The sequence below is a fragment of the Microcebus murinus genome, chromosome 8, assembly GCF_040939455.1.
Source record: "Microcebus murinus isolate Inina chromosome 8, M.murinus_Inina_mat1.0, whole genome shotgun sequence".
Taxonomy (NCBI): domain Eukaryota; kingdom Metazoa; phylum Chordata; class Mammalia; order Primates; family Cheirogaleidae; genus Microcebus; species Microcebus murinus.
The window spans coordinates 71,088,472-71,102,729 of record NC_134111.1 but is presented as its reverse complement, the minus strand read 5'-3'; the positions used below and the strand labels follow the sequence as shown (position 1 = coordinate 71,102,729).

At 39.8% G+C, this 14,258-nt stretch overlaps 1 protein-coding gene and 1 long non-coding RNA gene across 6 annotated transcripts in view; both read left to right on the top strand.

The window, feature by feature from the left end:
* Positions 1 to 4,409, top strand: part of LOC142872371 (uncharacterized) — a 44,055-nt gene extending 39,646 nt beyond the window's left edge. Inside the window, exon 2 of the long non-coding RNA XR_012920594.1 lies at positions 370 to 4,409. This is a non-coding gene — a long non-coding RNA (uncharacterized LOC142872371). The remainder of the gene's footprint in view (positions 1 to 369) is intronic.
* ANKRD44 (ankyrin repeat domain 44) overlaps positions 1 to 14,258 on the top strand; it is a 286,791-nt gene that overhangs the window by 42,026 nt on the left and 230,507 nt on the right. The gene's annotated exons all lie outside the window — the stretch shown is intronic.

Sequence of the window (14,258 nt, the reverse complement as noted above, 5' to 3'; positions counted from 1 at the left end):
GCCGGGCGCTGTGGCTCACGCCTGTAATCCTAGCTCTTGGGAGGCCGAGGCGGGCGGATTGCTCAAGGTCAGGAGTTCGAAACCAGCCTGAGCAAGAGTGAGACCCCGTCTCTACTATAAATAGAAAGAAATTAATTGGCCAACTGATATATATATAAAAAAAAAAAAATTAGCCGGGCATGGTGGCGCATGCCTGTAGTCCCAGCTACCCGGGAGGCTGAGGCAGAAGGATCACTCGAACCCAGGAGTTTGAGGTTGCTGTGAGCTAGGCTGACGCCACGGCACTCACTCTAGCCTGGGCAACAAAGCGAGACTCTGTCTCAAAAAAAAAAAAAATAAATAAAAAAAAAATAAAAATAAAAAAATGAGACACCACTTCACACCCAATAGGATGGCTGTTATCAAAAAATGAGAAAACAACAAGTGTTGGTGGGGACATGGAGAAATTGGATTCTTTGTGCTTTTCCTTATGGAAAACAGTATGATGGTTTCTCAAAAAATTAAACATAGAATTACCATTTGATCTAGCAATTCCACTTCTGGCTGTATATCCAAAAGAATTGAAAGCAGAGAGGTGAGCAGGCATTTGTACATTGACATTTGTAGCAGCATTATTCAAATCGGGCAAAAGATGGAAACAACTCAAATGTCCAATGACAGGTGAATGGATAAACAAAATGTGGTGTATACATACAACAGAGTAGTATTTGACCTTAAAAAGGAATGAAATTCTGACACATGCTATAACATGGATGAACCTTGAAGACATTATGCCAAGTGAAATAAGCCAGACACACAAGGATAATTATTGTATGATTTCACTTATGTAAGGTACCTAGAGTATTCAAATTTATAGAGGCAGAAAGTACAATAATGGTTACCAGGAGCTCAGGGGAGGAGGCAATGGGCAGTTATTGTTTAATTGGTACAGAGTTTCAGTATGAGATGATGAAAAAGTCCTGGACATGGATGGTGGTAATGATTGCACAACAGGGTGAATGTACTTAATGCCACTGAACTATACCTTTAAAGATGGTTAAAATGGTAAATTTTTTATGTATATTTTACCACAATAAAAAATTTGTGCAAAAAAACCCCCAAATTATTTTAAGATATTAAAAAAAAAGGGCCATTTTTGGAATCTTAAAGGTATATATTTTTTTCAGACTCAAGCCTGAGAAGTAGATGTTTCGCTTTAGGTTCATGACATATTTTTTTCCTGTTCATCTTCCCCAGGAAGTGGAACTGAAGAAATGGAACTGAAGGAAGTCATGACTGTTTTTTCCCAAAGATTTATAATAATCTATAATCTAATTTATAATAATCAGTAAAAAGTTAACTATTACTGTTTGTTTATTCTTCAAGTTTTATCAAGTAAAAAAAACTTCTCTGTGTGCTTTTAATTTGTTTTTATAAGAATACCTCTTAAAAACTATTGTCAAACCATATTGAATTGGCAAATATCTAGCTTTCCCAAGTCTACATGGTACTCACATTTGGCCAACTGACTTCCTTGCAAAATGATCTAAAAGAGAGCTACTGACCTTGTCTGTAAAGAAATCCCACACCGGGATGGCTGACGCCTCCGAGTGAGCCCTGGAATTTGCTTAAGCTGCAGCTCCTGCGTGTTAAACCATAACCTGTGCAAGCAGAGTGCTTTCTCCTTGGGGATTGGATAGATATTTTTACCTATTCCTCTGTTTTTTTGAAGATGAACTACTTTTAGAGGTTTGGAGTCATCAGCTGACTTCTCTCTTTTCTGTACCTCCCAAGGGATCCAAAGTATGAATGCAGTTTTCTCTCCTTTTTCCCTTTCCATAGACTTTGTCTTTTTTTATTTATTTATTTTTTTGAGACAGAGTCTCACTTTGTTGCCCAGGCTAGAGTGAGTGCCGTGGCAACAGCCTAGCCCATAGCAACCTCAAACTCCTGGGTTCAAGGGATCCTTCTGCCTCAGCCTCCCGAGTAGCTGGTACTACAGGCATGCACCACTATGCCTGGCTGATTTTTTCTATATATTTTTAGTTGGCCAATTAATTTCTTTCTATTTATAGTAGAGACGGGGGTCTCGCTCTTGCTCAGGCTGGTTTCGAACTCCTGACCTCGAGTGATCCGCCCGCCTCGGCCTCCCAGAGTGCTAGGATTACAGGCATGAGCCACTGCGCCCGGCCGACTTTGTCTTTAATCTGTGATCTGTGAGAAGGCTGAAGCCCCCTTACAGGATAGTTTGTGATTTATTGGGAGTACATGGAAGTCTCGGACTAGGGGAATATGGTTGGCTCAAATTTCACAGGAAGTGATTGGCTTCGAATATGAACTTCTTGACTCCTGTTTATACACAAGGCCTTACATCCCCTTCTTTTCCTGTGCCATTTTCGGAAACACCTGAGCCTTTGTTTTAAATCTATCCTATAGGGTATTGGTGTATTTGCACATACATGATACCTTCTTCAGAATGAATCTTGAAGGTATATATTTTTTTCAGACTCAAGCCTTAGAAGTAGATGTTTCACTTTAGGTTCATGACATATTTTTTTCCTGTTCATCTTCCCCAGATTGATTTATTTCCTGACATAATGACTAATGCACTTTGGCTCCGTTGCTTTGATGTAGATAACTTTCATGCAAGTTGTCTTATGTTTAGACTCTGCTGTGTTTACATGTACCTTTTGTAAAATTGTCAGTATATGGAGAATATCTAAATTTTGGAGTGTTAAAGTTGAAAGGTCTTTCAAAGACATATAGTCAAGGATACATAATAGAAAAACAGGAATCTTTTCTACTCATGCTCCTGATAGTTAGGGGTCTAATCCTAACTGTTGTCAAGCTCAGACACTTGGTGATTCAGAAACCAGCCTGGTCCACTGTTGGACAGTTGCTAGAAACTTGTTCATCATCTAAAATCTTTTCTTTCTTTCTTTCTTTTTTGTTTTTTATTTCTTTCCCCCCGGTCTTAGTTTTCTGTCATCTAGAACATTAAATGAGAATGATGTGAATTCAGTGACACTGTGTCTTAGCTTTGAAAATGCGTTCAAATTATAGCTCATCCATACATTTTCTCTCAAACCAGACATACAAGAGACAGCCCCCATTAAGAAAGCATAAGTTCACAATACCTTAAGGATCCCCTCCAAACATTTCTTTAGATTTAGACCAGATAGATCGAGATTCCTTATTTTTAAGCTGTACTTAGTAATGACCCTTTGAAAAGGTCTCCTTCAATGTACAGCACAGATGCATGATTAAACATTTCTTTATTTGGTGAAAGCCTTGCATCGGGTGCAGTGTCCTGCTCTGGTTTTCATTATGTGCGTGGAGGGGCGTTGTTACCTTTGTCAGCACTCCAGCCCCGCTTGCTTGGACTTGCTCGTCCTGGCTGCACGGCTGCCTTAGGTAGGGTGGCCTGGCTGGGGAATCCCAGGGGACCACTCTTTCCATGGTGTCAACAGTGACAACAGCAAAGCATGTCACAGCCTGGAGAAAAGGGAAGTTCACAGTACTACTCAAGACAGGCCTGCAGTTCTTTTTCTTCTTTTTGCTTTGGACCCATAACTTACAATTTACACATTCTCAATTCCAAAACTATGACAGTTTAGGCATGTTACATTTGTTCTTCTTGCTAGGTAAGAAGGAATACGTAGTTTATATCCAAATGGAAGCCTGCAGGGTTGTTAATTTGGTTTTTCTTTTGCTTGTGTCTTTTTTTTTTTTTTCCTGCTGGGGCAAGTATGTACCCACAGCAAGTGATTCCCCTCATGGTTGCCATATTGGGACTGCCTTTTTTGTCACTTAGCTCGTGTTTCTCAAAAGAGTGCTCTAGGTATGCTGAAGTGACTACCCAGGGAGCTGTGCTTCCAACATGGGGGAGCCCAGCCCCAGAAAGAACAGTCCCACAGACTGGACTCTGCAGGGAACCGGGCAGCATTTGCATTGTACCTCTTGCCTGGGCTTCTCTTCGAGTATCTTCTTCATTCTTTCTTTTTTTGAATACCACCTTTCCTAACTTATTGGACCACAGTAGTGGAACATGTGGCTACAGGTTCAGCCACAGAGAGACTAACTCTCACTCTCTTTTCACCTCTTCCTCACATTCTCTGGATGGGGAATCTCCTTGGTTGCCCTGAGCTGAGAACTTCCCTGGTTATGTTGACTATGGCCAAGGGCCTTGGAGCAGCACATTAGACGATTGGCTCTTAGGAATCTGCTTTGTAGATGTGTTTTACAGATGGAAGGGGAGCATTTTGAATAAGGCAGACCATCTGATAGGTGTGCACCCAACTGGGGACATAAAGTGCTACAATATACCTAGTATATCCTCCTGGAGTATCAATTCCCCCCCCCCCTAGTTTTAGAAGAAACATTATTTTGCTATTAAAGCAAATATATATTCATGCACACACATACACACACATATATGTATGTATAAAATAGGGACTAAGACATAACATTTGCAAGAATTTTTATGATACCCATGAGGGAAAGGAAATAATTTTGTATTTGGGATGCACTCCTCTGTTGTTAGGATACTTTGATAGGATAGTCCAGAAAGTGCAGAGATTTCTGGCCAATTATAGGCTTGGAAGTTTAACATGAAAATATGTTAAGTTATTGAGTACTTTTGCTTATTTTAGTTCAGTGGGTCCAGAAGATTTGCTGCCTGGGTACTACAGAATTAAGTACGGAATACTCCCACTGGCTGTGGCTGAGCTAAGAAATATTCATGTAATCTTCCAGGAACCCTGCACAGATTATGAATGCTCTTTTTGGAATGAGCCTGAATAGTATAATTTATCCAGTTTTGGGGGCATCAGTGTGCAACAGGTAACTTTTTCACTTGTTGACTGCAGGACCACATAAAGTCGCCTACATCTGCTCATAGCCCACTTCACGTAGTGGGACTTTCTTTTTCTGGACTTTAGAAAGAAGATAAAACTCTAACCACAGGGCTTTCTCTTCACCCGGTTGAGCGCCCAGCTGAAGCGCTTTTCTGTGACTTAAATACCTGCATGGAAATACCCTGGAGAGTTAGAAAAGAATTGAGTCATGGAGGCATCTATATTAATATCTTACTAGTTTTCAAGTTCTTCCAGATTTCTGTATATATGTATTCCACATATATGTCTAATAAATATGTATAGAATAATTCATATTAATAGAACAATGCAGAAATCATTATTGAAGACATTTTTGAACTACCTACCATTTTTATTGAAATGTGTAATATGTGTATGTAGATAATATGTAATAATAGAATAATGTGGGTATTAACATTATTGAATACATAATAAACTATCCACTATGTGTATTGACATCTTAGAATAAGGTTCTAATCTTATTAACTGAGATGATGCCCATCTCCTAACTGGCAGTGAGGAGAATTCAAGAGCAACCAGTGGATAAATTGGGAATGCCACAGGTTTTTTACGAATCCACTTTTAATTTTCCCTGAAGCATAAATATAACTTTCCCAAAACCTTAAAGAAAAGTTTAAAAAATTAAAATTACTCATGGTGTACCACCCTTTATACAAGAGCTTTTGGTCATTTATGAGTGTTATTTTCCTAAAAATAAACAAAACCACAATAACAACAACAAACTTTTTGTAATAAGACTAAGAATTCCTGAATACTTCTTTTCGGGGAACATTCTAAGGAAAAATTAGACATACGGATATTGATCCTGGATGGTACATGATCTACGCTCAACTTGCAAAGAGCTTTTAAGTGATCAGATACCATAAAAAGTGAAAAATGTTTGTCTCTGGCCTCTGCTCTTTCTTAGGTAAAGAATTAATTAAGACTGTAAATTGTCTTTCCAGAGCTCTTTTCAAAGCACTACAGAAGTAATACAAATCTTTTGCTCAGCAGCGTTTAAAAATCACTATAAATATTAGCCTTATGGTTCTTAGTAAGAGTTAGTTGAAAACAATAATTTTGCAACTAAAATATTTGAAAACTTAGGGGATATCTAAAAAGTATAGATTATCAGGCTGCAACCCCAAGGATTTTAATTTGTTAGACCTGGTGCAGGGGGGCAGAAATCTATATTTTTAAAAGATTCTCTTAGGTATTCTGGTTTGGGAATAAATATTTAGGTAACAGAAATAGAAAAGAGACAAAGTGGCAAAGTAAAAAAGGTTCAACAATGTGCTTCATATATTTTCTTTTCTGCTAAAAGATTGAATACTTTTTATCGTTATGTGTTGGGTTTTTTTTTTTTTTTTTTTTTTTTTTTTTGAGACAGAGTCTCAGTTTGTTGCCCAGGCTAGAATGAGTGCTGTGGCGTCAGCCTAGCTCACAGCAACCTCAAACTCCTGGGCTCAAGCAATCCTGCTGCCTTAGCCTCCTGCTTAGCTGGGACTACAGGCATGTGCCACCATGCCTGGCTAATTTTTTCTATATATATTAGTTGGCCAGTTAATTTCTTTCTCTTTATAGTAGAGACGGGGTCTCACTCTTGCTCAGGCTGGTTTCAAACTCCTGACCTCAAGCAATCCGCCCGCCTTGGCCTCCCAGAGTGCTAGGATTACAGGCGTGAGCCACCATGCCCAGCTCTTGTTATGTGTTGTTTTGGGGAGGTTTTTTTCCTACTTAAGCAAAACGAAATCTGAAGATATTGCTTTTTCCCCTCCTCTGATTTTGCACTAACCTAGCAATTTCAGGATGAAAACACAAAAGAAATCTTATAATGGCTATTATCCCATTGAAAAAGAATAAACCTTTATTTACAGAGTATAATTGATCATGAAAACAAGGACTGATTTATAACTGTTAATATTACTCTTAGAATTTTTGAGTATAATGATCCTAGTATGTTTTTGGGGAAAAAATTCTTGTTTTTTCTGAACAAAAATGTTCAGTGGGAACATTCTTGTTCATATTTTTTATAGCTAAGATTGACATTAATGCCTCAGTTGTTGAAATTTAGGAGGTTGAAGAAACAAGTGGAATTTGGGTGGAATTTGGGTCCACCCAAGTGTAAGTCTAGACGAACCAGTCATTCAGTCTGCATGCAGTTTGCAGAAATGAAATTAAGCCAACTTTGTTTTGAAATATGTGAATCACAACAGCACTAAGACCCAGAAAGATTAATGGGTAAAGATTAAGGGCAGATTTTTCACAGGAGGAAATACTTATAAACACGCCTATCGAGAAACACTCCGAATCAAAGAATTGGAATTAAAAAAAATGAGACACAATTTTATGGCTATTAAATTAACACAAATATAAATAAAACAAAGCTGCTGTGACCTCAGAAAATGAATGTATTCTTACATTCCTGGCAGCAATGTTAATTAGCTCAGTTCTTTTGGAAATCACATTGGCAGTGGATATAAAAAGTCACACAAATGTCCAGACCATTTGACCTAGTAATCCCACTCCTTGGAATTTATTGTAAAGAAGAAAAAACCTATAAGAACAAAGATATTTATTGTATTATTCCTGATGGTGAAAAATTAGAATCTGGATGGCTAACAATGGATAAATATGGAATATTTTTCAGCTATTCAAAATGATATTCAGGAATACTGTGGAGACAAAGAAAAAGGTTTGGAAGAAAGCATAGTACAATGTATTTACATATATTGCATAAAAGATGTCAAAAGACCATAGAGTTTTAGCAATATATATGAATTTTACATTTAAAAACATATTACCAATTAATAAAAGAGATTATAAAGAAGCATCATAAAGCTTATTTTTTTTTTTTGAGACAGAGTCTCACTTTGTTGCCCAGGCTAGAGTGAGTGCCATGGCATCAGCCTAGCTCACAGCAACCTCAGACTCCTGGGCTCAAGCATTCCTACTGCCTTAGCCTCCTGAGTAGCTGAGACTACAGGCATGCGCCACCATGCCTGGCTAATTTTTCCATATATATATTAGTTAGCCAATTAATTTCTTTCTATTTATAGTAGAGACGGGGTTCGCTCTTGCTCAGGTTGGTTTCGAACTCCTGACCTTGAGCAATCCGCCCACCTCAGCCTCCCAGAGTGCTAGGATTACAGGCGTGAGCCACCGCACCCGGCCCCATAAAGCTTATTATACCTGGAATAATTTTCCTTCATTATTAACATAATGCAGTGAAGATGGGTGAAATGAGAAGTTTTACATTTGAAATTTGAAGGGCTGTACCAATTCTTCTCCTTTTACTAGCTTACCTACCACCCAAAATGAATTTTCTAGCCCCTTCAGTTGTCTTTTCTGCTTTTAAAGTATTACAGCTACCCAAGTCAAGTCTTTGCTGGCTTGGAGGTCAGACTATCCAGATTTAAATTCTATTTCTACTACTTATCAGGTGTAGACCTTGGAGGAGCTATGTGACTATTCTGTGCCTCAGTTTCCTCATCTGGGAAATGGAGATAGTAATGGTCTCTAGCCAGTGAGAATTGAAAGAGATAACGCACATAAGGCATATAAGCTAGTATTCTTTACCTGTGTTTGGGAGGTAAAGAATTCTTGATTGTCCTCTCTACTTCCTTCCTTTCTAACAGACTGCAGTTTTGTTCTGGCAGTCGGCAGCCATGTGCCCAGCACCAGGGGGTGAATAAATGTTTCTCCCCTAATCATGGCGATCCTAGTCCCATTTGCCACATACTGTTTTGAAGTGAGCGTGTGACTTCATTCTGGTCCATGAGAGTTAATGAAAAGTCAACTGGGATCTCCTGGGAAAGGTATTTTTCCCTTATAAAAAAGAGAGAGGTGCAAGGAGATATAGACCCCTCACTTCTCCCTGGCCCCAGCTTTCCTGCTTTGGACCTGCCTGAGTGATGATTTGCTGTTGCAGCCACCTTGCAATCACAAATGCGTGACTGCCAGCAACCAAGGCTGGCAGAGCAAAAAGGTGGCTAGAGCCTGGCCCTGCGGTGACGTTGCTAAGCCACTATCCAGTCACTGACCTACTGAACCCAAGACCACCTACCTCTAGAGAGTTTGTTAAGAGATAAATAAGTGTCCAAATTGCTTAAGCAAAATTTAGTTGGCTATTCAGTTATTTCCAGCTGAAAACACCCCACCTGGTAAGTGAAGTTTAATGGTCATTGTCTAATGTGATTTTCAAATTATGCCTCCACAAAGAAATTTTTCATGGTTGGATTAAGAGTTCTGGAATACGTTAGTACTCTTGTATTTGTATTTTACCTTGGATTTGAGCTTTTCATAAACAGAAATAATACTTTTAAAATTTAACCTTAAATAATAACTCTCTTGTTATTTTGAACCTAGAAACTTTTACTTTGATAATAAAAGTGAAATGTAGATGGACTTGTGTGCTTTAATTATCAACATGAAAAATATTCTCAAAATAAATACTGTAATGTTGTAAGACATTTGGTGAGAGTGAATGTAAACCTGTAACTCTACAATTGATGATCCAGCTGCAGCTGTGATAGGATTATGGCTTAAATATTTTGAATATCTGTTTAAAAATAAACTTTAGTGCAGCTGATGAAGAGATTATGTGTTTTAATGGATGTGTTTGCTGAAATTACATATCTAAAATAAATAGGAAGTTATATTTTTTTCTTTGCCATAAAAACTTTTTGCTCCCCAGCATACTGTTTGGATAATAGTGTGCTGGTGGCCAACAGATTCTCCCACACATAGAGCAAAATTGGAAAGTTCTTCCTCTTTCATAATGTGAATCTTGCCCTGTTACAAGAAGGTTAAGTTAGCTGATAAAAATTGTCAAATGCATTTTCTAGAGGGATATTCATAACCAAAGTGAGCTGTATACCATGTTTTTCTTATATATTGTAGACTTTTCAAGAATAATTATCTCTTTCTCCATGCATAGCTGAAAATATTCTCCTTAAGCAAGACCCTACCATCACTTCCTGAAGTATCTGTATGTCAGTACCTCCCACCACATGGACACCACATGCCACCCCTGCTGAGGCCCTTCCTCTCATCTCCCCAGAGAGCCTCCCTTGTCTACAGCAAGGACTTGTTCCCACAGTGGTCCACACTGCTCCCACAGTGGTCTTCCACTGCAAGTTAGTCCCTGTATCAGGCAGGGTTCTCCAGGGAAACAGAACCATTAAGATATATATCTATTTCACCATCAGATTTATTATAGGTATATTATAAGGAACTGGTTCACATGGTTATTGAGGCTGGGAAACCCAAAATCTGCAGTGTGGGCCAGCAGGTTCGAGACTTGAGTGAGCAGATGATGCCGTTCTACCCCCGAGGTCACCTGCTGGAGAATTCCCTCTTGCTCGGGGAGGCTCACTTTTTGTTCTATTCAGGACTTTAATGGATTGGATGAGGCCCACCCACACTCTGAAGGGCAATCCGCTTTACCCAAAGTTCACTCATTTAAATTTAATCTTATCCATCCTGCCCCCCATTCCATTCCCCTCCAAGTTAAGGGTGATTAGGTTCTGCTCTCTGTCCCCACAGCCACATGGGCAGGAAGCCAGGAGAGACAGGTGGGAATGTGGCTACTTGCTGCTTCTCTGCTTCTGGGTTGCTTGCGTAGTTTTTGGGGGGAGGTGAGGCAGGAAGGGGGATGACGAGGTGGGCGAGGCCCTGTCTAGAACCACTAGTTACTGTGAGCAGTTGTTGGACTGAGTGCCTTAAGCCCACAAAGCCTCAACTAGGGCCCTGTCCCGAGCCCTTTCCCAGTTCCTCTTGGGCTCCTCCATTCCTTCCTTATCAACCAGCCCAGCTTGGATTCTTGGTCTGAGTTGGGCAGGACCTTCCTCTACCACGGCAGAGGCTGTAGGTGTGGGGTAGAGACTGTTAGAAAGTAACCACTCCTCACAGCTGGGACCCCTGGGCTTGATTTGGAGAGAGACTTGGGTTCTTGTCTTACCTAAATGCTGTGATTTGGGGTGTTCCCATCATCTTTGCAGCTCAGTTTCCCTGCAAGGGATTATGTGAGAGGTTTTGTGTAAATAATTTGTATCCTGTAAAGCACTCCTATGCATTAAGTTTGAGTTTTCACTTTATCCTACTTGTTGCCACCAGACAAAGCCTAATTTATATAAAGCAATTGATTTTGCACTAAGTAACCAGGACTTCTGCCAATATGATTTCCCTATGATAGATTTGCTGAATTTTCTTCCAAGGAACAAAAGGATATATTGTAAGGAATCTGTTTCCTGGACCCAGGAGCCATATTTCAACATCCTATGCCGAGCTACCCCTACCCAGTGTGGCTTGTACCACGTCTGGGATGCAGATCTCTTAGTACTGCTTTGCTCAGAAGCTCTTGCTGACAGCAAGGAGATGAATAATTAACCTAACAAATTCTTGTGCAATTTCTTTGTTGCCTGGTGTCATGTTTGGAGATTAGACTTTCTGGGCAAAAGCTGAAACAATTTTTTTCCCTATGGCATTGAAAATAAGGACCATGCTTGCATGAAATAAAAACTGACTGTTCATTCATTAGCTCAGACGTTTATTCAGTCAACTCATATAAATCACAAGGACTGCATTGTGCACAATTGTGCCAGGTGGTAAGGAGGGAACAAAAGGGGAGAGAGGGAGTTACAACTGGAAAGATGCAGAGATACTTGATTGCTAGGCTGGGGAGTTTGGATTTTATTCTGTTGATGTTAAAACATGGGGGTTATGAGCATCGGGCTTGGAGTTGGGTCACCTGGGATTCAGTTCTGGCTCTGCTACTTCCTAGCTGTGTAATCATGAGTAAGTTACTAAACTGCTCTGTGACTCAGTTTGATCATTTGTAAAATGGAAAGAATGATGATATTGTATATATTTCATAGCACTGGAGTGACGAAATGAGAGGATGCATGAGATTCACTTAGAATAGTGCCTGGCCCTGGGGAATTGCCGTAGGTGTGTGAGTTGTAGAAAATGTACGTCAGGAAGACAAATCTGATAGCAGCATGAGGGTAGGGTGGCAATAATGGGACAGGTTAGAAAGGGTGGGGTTGGGAAGACTGTTGCAGTACAAGCAGGATACTTGGTAGCACGGGGGGTGGGGGGGTCTGGGAATTCAAGCCCTCATTGTAGGGATAGCTGGGCAGAATGATTTACAAATTTAGGAGCCCTGCTTGGCAGGGAAGGGTTATTCGTGGAATTACAACTGGACTCTTATCTCCCACTCCGTCCCTCCCTTCCCTTTCATTCTTTGAAGCCTGGCCTTCATCAGGGCTCATGGGGCCAGGTTGTGCTCATGTCTTTGATGTCATTTTCTGGTTTGAGGACAGATCAGAGCATTAGGTATGGAGCATGGAGTAGAATCCAAACTATTTATTCACTTCTCCCTTTTCCCACTTTTTTCTACTGCATCGGCATATATACCAACCTAGAGGCTGATGACACATTCTTCTTATTTGCTAAATTAATAAGAGGGTGGGAAGTGCTCTTCTTCTAATGCCATTGTATCCTATGATGCATCTACCTGACTGAAGTGAGAGTGTTGTCCACTCCAACTTCAATCAGGTAGAACTATACTAGGGAATGTATTTTATTTTTCTTGCCTTCTTGGTTTTCAGAATTTCCTGGAAGAATTTAGGTGCGACTTTAATTCAGTCAGTCTCTATTCACTTTCCTGTCCTTTTAATTTTCCCTGAATGTAAAGATATTTCAGAGTCACAGTCAGTAAATGATAGCTCCAGCTGTCTACTGGAGTAACATGTACTGACAGAGTGCAGCTTCATGGCAATCGCCATGTGACAGACAGCTTTTACCACTGTTAGGAAGCATAACCCCTCAAACAGCTTTGCTGTCAAGATTCCCCCTTCCCCTTTAGCCGAGAAAAACTATAGCAAATGGCTGCCTTATTTTGTTAGGTAAATGAGCACTCTCAGGTTTATTTGCTTGTAAATCAAGATGTTCATATATTTTCTGAAAATAAGTTGCATATGCCTACTGTTATCCTTCAGCATCCATGGGGGGATTGGTTCTGGGACCCTGGTAGATACCAAAATCCAAGGATGCTCAAGTCCCTGATAGAAAATGGTATAGTATTTGCATATAACCTATGCACCATCCTCCCATATACTCATCTCTAGATTACTTATAACACCTACTACAATGTAAATACTACGTGAATAGTTGTTATACTGTGTTTTAAAATTTGTATTATTATTTATTGTTATTTTTTTTTCCCAAATATTTTCTATCTGTGGTTGGTTGAATCTGTGGGTCGGACCGTGCAGATACGGAAGGCAGACTGTACCTTCAAGATTGGCTGCCCACAGGATCACTCACTCACACATGCACTTTTAGTGTGAATGGAATAAGATGGATCATCATCTTGACAGAGCAAGGAGATACATAGCTAAAGAGAAAAGGAGCATCACTTCTTGAGATGTATAGTCAGCTCTATTTAAAAAACTGTCAAACCTGGCCAGGCGCGATGGCTCACGCTTGTAATCCTAGCACTCTGGAAGGCTGAGGTGGGTGGATCGTTTGAGCCCAGGAGTTCGAAACTAGCCTGAGCAAGAGTGAGACCCTGTCTCTACTAAAAATAGAAAAAAAATTAATTGGCCAACTAAAAAAAAAAAAAAATATATATATATATATATATATATATATATATATATATAAAAAAATTAGCTGGGCGTGGTGGCATGTGCCCGTAGTCCCAGCTACTCGGGAGGCTGAGGCAGGAGGATTACTTAAGCCCAGGAGTTTGAGGTTACTGTGAGCTAGGCTGACACCACAGCACTCTAGCCTGGGCAACAGAGTGAGACTCTGTCTCAAGAAACAAAAACAAAAACTGTCAAACCAAAGCCTGGCATTAGTTGGATTTGTAGGGATGGAAGATGAATAGCAAATTGCCTTTGTACATGTTGTAATTTTCCCCATCTTCCATTTTTCTATCTCCCCAACACAGTTTCAACTGATAGATGAATTCTGACATGTGGAATTTTTTTTTTTACAGTCATGGAATATCTTTATTACAGGCAAAGGAGACAGTACAACAATGATTAGAAGGATATAAATTGAAAGGATCTGCAGATCCCAGTTTTTGGCTGCTTTGTCTTCCCTCCATTGGGTTGCCGAGGATTCATGGACAAATCATCAGCTTTGAATCACATTGGCATGCTTTTGAAGCATCTTGGTACCAGAAAGCCCAATTCTGCTTATGATGGGAATTTCTCTTATATTATGCAAATCTCAGGCACATTTTAATTCCATGGCCACATCATCAAAATCCCCAATTTCTACAAAAACCAGGTGGAAAACATAAATCCAATTATTATCGCTAAGCAGTGCTGACAGGTGCGTATGTCCTGCCCTCAAACAACTATTGACTCATGATTAGAGGACATCATTTAT